A 9903-nucleotide genomic window follows, 5' to 3' on the forward strand; every position below is an offset into this window, starting at 1 on the left:
GTTTTTTTGATTTTTCACTTCTGTTTCATGGCACTTGAAGCCCTAGGCTTATTTTATCCCATGGCTAATATCTGTGACAAAGCAGGCCCTGATTGAGAGGGTGAAGATGCTCATAATTACCTTAGCAACGGAACATGCTGTGCATTTGAGTCATGTACTCTCATCCCCATAGCAACACAGAATCACAGAATCTTGATCCTTTGAAGCCCAGTGGCAAAAGGGCTCACTGATCTAACTAACCCCTTTCTAAAACAGAAATGAAAACAAAACAAAACCTTAAAAAAATATTATTTACTACTCAGCCTTCATATCCTTGTGCATATCCATTGTTTTTATTGTTTATAATGGAGTGTTGATACAAATGTTTTGTTTAGTCAGTAAGTCATGTCCAACTCTTTTGTGACCCCATGGACTGTAGCCTGCCAGGCTCTTCTGTCCATGGGATTTCCCAGGCAAGAATACTGGAGTGGTTTGCCATTTCTTCCTCCAGGGGATCTTCCCCACCAGGGATCAAATCCAAGTCTCCTGCATTGGCAGGCAGATTCTTTACCACTGAGCCACCAGGAGAGCACAGCTAGTTGTATACATACATAACTACAAATTGTAAATGGGCTATAAAGGAATAATTCAAAGAGGTTGATCTAACCCTAATTGTCAAAGAAAGTTGTCAGAAAAATAGCATTTGATTGATAACTGAATTGGTGTTGGAGAAGACTCTTAAGAGGCCCTTGGACCGCCGGGAGATCCAACCAGTCCATCCTAAAGGAGATCAGTCCTGGGTGTTCATTGGAGGGACTGATGTTGAAGCTGAAACTCCAATACTTTGACCAACTGATGCGGAGAGCTGACTCATTTGAAAAGACCCTGATGCTGGGAAAGATTGAGGGCAGGAGGAGAAGGGGACAACAGTGGATAAGATGGTTGGATGGCATCACCAACACAATGGAGATGGGTTTGGGTGGACTCCGGGAGTTGGTGATGGACAAGGAGGCCTGGTGTACTGCGGTTCATGGGGTCGCAAAGAGTCGGACACGACTGAGCAACCGAACTGAACTGACAACTGAATTATGGCTAAGTAAACGGTAGGCACTCAGTACGTGTTTGTGGAATCTGATTCTTTCCCTAGATGCTTCCTTTTGAAATTTGAATGTGGGAAGAGATAGAGGAAGCAGAAGAAAAAGCAATGGAGGCAAAGTGTACAGTAAGAATCATCTAGAAATAGAAAAATGAAAAACTTCCTAAATAGTGTGTGTGTGTGTGTGTGTGTGTTGGCTGTGCCTTGTGGCTCGCAGGATCTTATTTCCCCAACCAGGGACTGAACACAGGTCATGGCGGTGAAAGTGGCAAGTTCTAACCGCTGGACCTCCGGGGAATTCCCAAAAATCTCTGGAGTTTCAGATCAGAATCTGACATTGACGACCTGTGTGATGTTGGGCATGTCACTCACTCTCTATTTCCCACCTGTTATAACACTTTGAGATTAGACTGGCTCAGGGTTTTCTCAAGCAGGTACATGTATCACTGTGCTAAGCAAAAACATTAAAAAAATTTTTGGGCTGCGCTGCATCTTCCTCATGGCACACCGGCTCTTGGTTGCTGCACTCAGGCTTTCTCTAGTTGCAGTAACAAAACCATTTTAACTGATACATACCTGCATGTTGTTATTGTTCAGTCGCCAAGTCTTGTCTGATTCTGCAACCCTGTGGACCACAGCACACCAGCTTCCCTGCACTTCACTGTCTCCCGGAGTTTGCTCAGACTCAAGCCCATTTAGTCAGTTGATGCCATGCAACCACCTCATCCTCTGTCGCCGGCTTCTCCTCCTGTCCTCAGTTTTTCCCAGCATCACAGGGTCTTTTCCAATAAGTCGACTTTTCGCATCAGGTAGCCAAAGTATTGGAGCTTCAGCTCCAGCATCAGTCCTTCCAATGAATATTCAGGACTGATGTCCTTTAGGATGGACTGGTTTGATCTCCTTGCAGTCTAAGGGACTCTCAAGAGTGTTCTCTAACACCACAGTTCACAAGCATCAATTCTTCAGCACTCAGCCTTCTTTATGGTCCAGACTCTCACATCCATACATGACTACTGGACAAAAACCATAGCTTTGACTATACAGAACTTTGTATTCATTTGAATACAAACAATAAAATTACCATAAAACCCCCATGATTTCAAAAACATTACTGCTCAGGAGAAGATTCAAGTAAGTAGTGCTGAGCCTTCTACCTCTTATGGTACTGTAAGTGCTTGGATGGCATCCCTTGAATGGCAAGAACCTCTTATGGTTCATAGCATATATATATAATATATGCATATTATATATAACACACACACACACATATATATGAAACAGCAGTTTGCAAACATTGGATAGCATGAAGCACAGGACTGGATGCCCAAGATACAGATGACAAAGGAAATGAGGCCTATAACTACCCTAACTTCTGCCCAGAAGCAATTTCTGGAATAGAGGTGCAAGGAGGGGAGACCTAATCAGAACTCAGGAGCCTTATTGAGTGGAGAAGATAGAGATCAGAACTCAGGGAAACTCAGGCAGCCAGAAATTGTAGGACACGATTATGGAAAGAGTAGAATTGTGGTTCAAATTATATGTGGAAGTAAAAGCATACAAGTGGGAACTTCTTTGGCAGTCCAGTTGTTAAGACTTTGCTTTCCAATGGCAGGGGGTGAGAGTTTGATCCCTCATTGGGGACCTAAGATCCCAAGTGCCTTGTGGCCAAAAAACCAAAACATAAAACAGAAGCAATATTGTAACAAATTCAATAAAGACTTTTAAAAAAGCATAAAAGATGGGAGAGGGGGAAATGAAAGTATGCTGCTGCTGCTGCTGCTGCTAAGTCACTTCAGTCGTGTCCAACTCTCTGCGATCCCATAGACGGCAGCCCAACAGGTTCCCCCGTCCCTGGGATTCTCCAGGCAAGAACACTGGAGTGGGTTGCCATTTCCTTCTCAAATGCATGAAAGTGAAAAGTCAAGGTGAAGTTACTCAGTCGTGTCCGACTCTTTGCGACCCCATGGACTGCAGCCTACCAGGCTCCTCCGTCCATGGGATTTTCCAGGCAAGAGTACTGGAGTGGGGCGCCATTGCCTTCTCCGAATGAAAGTATATTTTTCATTTAAGGGTATAACATTATAAGAAGATGGGTTATGATAAGGTAAGTATTCATGTTAGAAACCTTAATGAGATAATTAAAAGATTAATACAGAGAGGAATAGTTGATTAGCCAACAGTAGAGATAAAATGGAAATCTCAAAATTACTCAGTTAAATCCAGAAGGGAGAAAAAGAGAACAAAGAATAAAAGGGCCAAAATAGAAAACAAATATGAGACAGCAGATTTAGACCCAGTCGTATAAATAATTATATTAAATCAAAATGGCTTAACCACTTGAATTAAAAGACAAAGGTTGTCAGGTTAGATAAAAATGCAAGACCCAGCTATATGCTGTCAACAAACCTAAGGTTTTAGTTGGAAATTTCAAGACTTCCCCTCTCTCTCACTGGAAGAACAGAGACAGAAAATCAAGATGGATATTGTAACACTGACCTTGCTGACTTGTCCAGAACATTCTACCGAAGAACAAAAGAATACACTTTGTTTCCAAATGTACATGGATTCACTAAAATAGACCACATCATTGGCCCTGTAACATCATTGGCCAATTCTTGAAAAATGTTTTTGAGTTGGTAGCATGTAGAATATGTTCTCTAGTCACAAAAAAATTAAATTAGAAGTCAATTAGAGAAAGATATCTAATAATAATAAAGAAATTTAATTCCAAATAATAAAGAAATTTAAAACACAATCCTAAATAATCTGTAAGTCAATTGAAAAATCACAAGGGAAATAACAAAATGTTTGAATTGAATGGAAATTTTAAGAAATACATGAAAACTAATAACTTTTATTCTTCAAAAGACACCATCAAGTAAACAAAAAGGCAAGAGATTTGAGAGAAAATATGCACAATACTAAGGACTTTCATTGAAAAAAAAAACTCATAACAATTGTAAGAAGATGAAGCACTCAATTTAAATAATGGGCAAAAAAATTGAACAAAAATTTCACAAAAGAAGAAATAAAAAGGCCAATAAGTATAGGAGAAGATGCTGAACATAATTCACCATTAGGGAAACAAAAATTAAACCACACTAATGTAGGGACTTTCCTGGCAGTCCAGTGGTTAAGAATCTGCCTTCCACTGCAGATTCGACCCCTGATCAGGGAACTAAAATTCCACATGGCTTGGGGCAGCAGAATCCAGGTGCCACAAATAAAGAGAAGTGCAGTGCTGCAGTGAAGATCCTGCCACAACTAAGACCCAATGTATTATTATTAAATAAATAAAACAATAAAATTAATAAAATAAATTTAAAAAAATTTTAAAGACAGTATCAATGGAGTAACGGAGAAGGCGATGGCACCCCATTCCAGTACTCTTGCCTGGAAAACCCATGGACGGAGGAACCTGGTAGGCTGCAGTCCATGGGGTCGCGAAGAGTCAGACATGACTGAGCAACTTCACTTTCACTTTTCACTTTCATGCATTGGAGAAGGAAATGGCAACCCACTCCAGTGTTCTTGCCTGGAGAATCCCAGGGACAGGGGAGCCTGGTGGGCTGCCGTCTATGGGGTCACACAGAGTTGGACACGACTGAAGTGACTTAGCAGCAGCAGCAATGGAGTAAAAAGGCAATCCACAGAATGGGAGAAAATATATAGAAATCATATATCTTATGAGGAATTAGTATCCAGAATATATAGAAACCACCTAAAACTCAATAATGAAGAAACAAATACATTCACAAATGGACAAAAGACTGAACAGATATTTCTCCAAAGAAAATACACAAATAGCCAACATGCACCTGAAAAGATGCTGAAGATCATAATCATTCAGTTCAGTCCAGTCGCTCAGTCGTGTCCGACTCTTTGCCATCCCATGAATCGAAGCACACCAGGCCTCCTTGTCCATCACCAACTCCCGGAGTTCACTCAGACTCACGTCCATCGAGTCAGTGATGACCTCCAGCCATCTCATCATCTGTCTTCCCCTTCTCCTGCCCCCAATCCCTCCCAGCATCAGAGTCTTTTCCAATGAGTCAACTCTTTGTATGAGGTGGCCAAAGTACTGGAGTTTCAGCTTTAGCATCATTCCTTCCAAAGAAATCCCAGGGCTGATCTCCTTCAGAATGGACTGGTTGGATCTCCTTGCAGTCCAAGGGACTCTCAAGAGTCTTCTCCAACACCACAGTTCAAAAGCATAATCATTAAGGAAACGTATATCAAAGCTACAGTGAGATACCACCTCATTCCCTTAGAATGGGAAATATTTTTTTAAAAAAACAGTAAATAACAATATTGGCAAAGATACGGAAAAGTTGCAACTCTTGAGCACAGTTAATGGGAATGTCAAAATGGTGGAAAAGAGTATGTTCCTTAAAAATGAAAACCAGAATTATCATATGACCCAGCAATTCCGCTTCTGAATAGTAAACATACACCCAAAGGAGTTGAAAGCAGGATCTCAAAGAGATATTTGTATGCCCATGCTCACAGCTGCATTGTTCACAATAGTTAAAACATGGAAGTAACCCACGTGTCCACTGACAGATGACTGGATAAGCAAAACGTGGTAACATACAAATGGGCTACTATTCAGCGGTAAAAAGGAAGAAGATTCTGACACATACTACAACATGGATAAAACTCGAGGACACCGTGTTAAGTGAAATAAATCAGTCACAAAAAAAACAAATACTGCATGAGCACATTTAAACAAGGTACTTGCTGCTGCTGCTGCTGCTAAGTCACATCAGTCGTGTCCGACTCTGTGCGAACCCATAGACGGCAGCCCAACAGGCTCCTCTGTCCCTGGGATTCTCCAGGCAAGAATAGTGGAGTGGGTTGCCATTCCCTTCTCCAATGCACTTAGGGTTGTCAAAATCCTAGAGACAGAAAGTAGAATGGTGGTTGACAGGGGCTGGGGGGGAATGGGGAGTGATTGTTGAATGGGTATAGAACGCTGGTTTTTAAAAAAAGTTATGGTGACAGTGATGCGCAACATTATAAATGTATTTACTACCACTGCAGTGTGTACTTAAAAATGGTGAAGATGGTAAATTCTATTTTATATGTATTTTACTATAATAAAATTACCAACAAATGAACATATGTTGAACAAAAGGAACCAGACACAAGAGTACCTGCTTTATGAGCTCATTTATCTGAAGCTATAGGAAAAGCAATTCTAATCTAAAGTGATAGAAAGAAGATGAGTGGTTGCCTAGCGCCAGGGATGGGGGTGGCGGATTGGCAAGGAAGGAGCACGGGGACTGTTTTGGGGTGATGGAGATGGTCTCTGTCTTGATTATGCTGAGGGTTACACGGGCATATAAATCTGTCAAAACTCATAGGAATGTATACTTATAGCAGGTGCATTGTGTTGAATACAAATTATACTGTTACTGTATTGGGCCTGAATGGGAGGAGATGACTACTTCTGAATGCAGGCAGGGTTCAGGAATAATTTCCTTCATGGCCAGATGAGCACAGCCTCATCTAGATAAAGCTGATGGTGAGACTTCCAGCCCTTGGGAACAAAGTGATGACGCACAAATTAGGAAAACGCAGTCCTCTGCTGTTATAAATTGTTTTATAGGTCGCTGCCACATTAACTGCTTATAACCAGAAAATGAAATCAAGGGAACACTGCTGTGATGACTCACAGAGATGTACGAATTGTACCACAGCTCTCTGGAAGGTTCGGAGGGTTGGTGTCTGTGTCACACCACCTGCCCTGTTACATGGAAGTATAGCCAGTATGGTTGATCGGAATTTCCGGATTTCAAACACCATTTGTTGTCAATAGTTTTGTCTGTAGATAGGTATCTTTTCCCCTGATTTGTGGTGCTGGTTAACATGAAAAGCAAAAAAACAAAAACAAAAAAAAACCAGGGACTCCTCTTGTTTATTTATGTTTTTACTTGATTGCTTCGGGTCTTGGTTGCGGCACGTGGGATCTTCCCCGCAGCATGCAGGATCCTTCATTACTGTTCATGGACTCTGCAATTGTGGTCCATGGGGTCAGTAGTTGCAGCACTCAGGCTTTGTTTCTCTGAGGCTTGTGGGATCTTAGTTCCCTGACCAAGGATCAAACCCCTGACCCCTGCCTTGCAAGGCAGATTCTTGACCACTGGACGACCAGGGAAGTCCCCAGTTCCTCTTGTTGATATAGAACTCCATTTTTCCCTTAAAGTATAAATGTGGAACAAATATTCCTTGATTGCTGACTGATCACTGACTATTCTTTTCTCTCTCTCTTTTTTTAAATAGGCAAGTTTTATTATCAAATGTAACCATTCTACAAAAACTCAGTAATCTTGTAGTATTACTGCCTTTAAGTCTTTCAGAGCTTTGGACAGATAGCATTTTAAGGCAGCAAGTATAAAGAACTTTTTTTTTTAACTTAAGTGCCAGTTATCACCAAGTTTCACACAAAAATGGTTTTTGTTTCGTATTTTCATTTTTCCTACTGTAGTTAAAGAGCCGATTCTGGTCAGTGAAGAGGGAATGTTTGACTCTCCACTCAGAGTGTTAATCCAAATAATGTAAAGTAAGTAAAAATAGCAACCATGTAAATCTTTATGACATTGCAGCCAAGCTAAGGACATGGTCAGTAACTTATAGAAACGTGATTCGTACAGATGACCCACAGACACATGAAAAGATGCTTGTCATAGGTAATTATTAGAGAAAAGCAAATCAAAACTACACTGGGGTAGCAGCTCACACTGATCAGAATGGCTAGCATTGAAAATATACAAATAACAAATGCTGGAGAGGATGTGGAGAAAAGGGAACCCTCCTACACTATTGGTGGGAATGTAAATTGGTGCAGCCATGATAGAAAACAGCATGGAGGCTCCTCAAAAAAATGAAAAGTAGAGTTTCCCTATGATCCAACAATCCCACTCCTGGGTGCACATCCAGATAAAACTTTAATTCAAAAAGATACACGCACCCCTCTGTTCACAGCAGCACTATTTATAACAGCCAAGACATGGAAACAACCTACATGTCTATTGACGGATACGTGGATAAAGAAGACGTGATGTATATACACAGTGGAATATTACTCATTCATAAAAACGAATGAAGTAATGCCATTTGAAGCAACATGGATGGACCCAGGGATTATCATACTAAGTGAAGTTAAGTCGGGAAGAAAACGACAAATACCATATGCTAGCGCACATTCGCAATCTAAGACAAGACACAGGGTCACAGGGGCGGGGCTTCCCTGACGGTGACGGCAGAGACGGGGTTGGAGGCACAGAAGCAGCTCCGCGTGCAAAGCCTTTGGGCCCTGCAAGGCCCGAGGCTCCAGCTCGGAACAGGCAGATAATCAGTGCCGGCTGGGTCTGGGATGCAGGGGGGCCTTTGGAAAAAGAGAGCAGGCAGAAGAGAAGCGTTCCTTCCGAGCTCGTGCTCGAGAATTACAGCTCGCAGCCTTGAAGAAACACCGTGAAAATGAGATCTCTCATCACGCAAAGGAGACTGACTGCCTGAAGAGAGAAACTGAGCGGCACAAGCGGTCCATCAAGAAACTAAAACGTCGTGATGACGGTGGTCAAGTGCACACAGTTCTCCGTGGAATGGCTACCTATTATTGCCCACTTCTGTGTGGACTATGTGTAGACACATAGTAGTATCTGTGTGCTCCCAGCAAATTATAATAAATCGTCCTCAGTGAAGAGAAATAAAAAAACCATGACACAAATGAACACATCTTTGAAACGGAAACAGACTCACAGATACACAGAACAGACTTATGGTTGCCAGGCGGGGCAGGGCAGGGAAGGATGGGGAGTTGGGACTGGCAGGTGCAAACTGCTGTATATAGAATGGATAAGCAACAAGGTTCTACTATATAGCACAAGGAACTGTATTCAATATCCCAGGATAAACCATAATGGAAAAGAATATTAAAAAGCATATATATATATATATGTATATGTATATCTGAACCACTTTGCTGTACAGCAGAAATGAACATAATGTTGTAACACAACTGGAGCCACTGGTTTTTACATCACCTCAGTCTCAATAAGGGAATTCCACTACTTTCACCGTGACCCAAAGAGCACACCCAGAGGGCCTGTGAACCCTCCTGGAGCTCGGACCACGGCCACTTCGTTCTTAATGAAGCATGTTTTAAGTTTCATGTCTTGCACCTTGATTTAACTTTTACTTGTAGTTCATTGCTTTGTTTAATTATAAATTTAAAAATGTTAATAACATGGAATCTATTTTTCTGATTACCTTCTGCTTATGGAAAGTGAGATGTTTTTACTTATAGCAATAAAATAAAGTTTCCTTTTTATTTTTTATTGAATTTTGGTTGATTTACAACATCATGTTAGTTTCTGGTGTATAGCAAAGTGATTTGGTTGTATATATGCATATATATTCTTTTTCAGGTTCTTTTCCATTATAGTTTACTATAATATATTGAATATAGGTCCCTGTGCTATACAATAGGACCTTGTTGATTATCTATTTTAAATACAGTAGTTTGTATCTGCTAATCCTAAACTTTGGTAACGATAAATTTGTTTTCTGTCTGTGAGGTGAGTCTGTTTCTTTTTTGCATAAATATGTATTTTAAAAATATATTGAATAGTTGATTTACAATGTTGTGTTAATTTTTACTGTACAGCAAAGTGATTCAGTCATATGTATATATATATTTTTTATATTCTTCTCCATTGTGGTTTATCACAGGATTCTGAAGACGGTTCCCTGGGCTCTACAGTTGGCCCTTGTTGTTTATCCATTCTATATGCCATTCTATATGTAATAGTTTGCATCTTCGA

Source organism: Bos javanicus, chromosome 25 (genome assembly GCF_032452875.1).
Source record: "Bos javanicus breed banteng chromosome 25, ARS-OSU_banteng_1.0, whole genome shotgun sequence".
Lineage (NCBI taxonomy): Eukaryota > Metazoa > Chordata > Mammalia > Artiodactyla > Bovidae > Bos > Bos javanicus.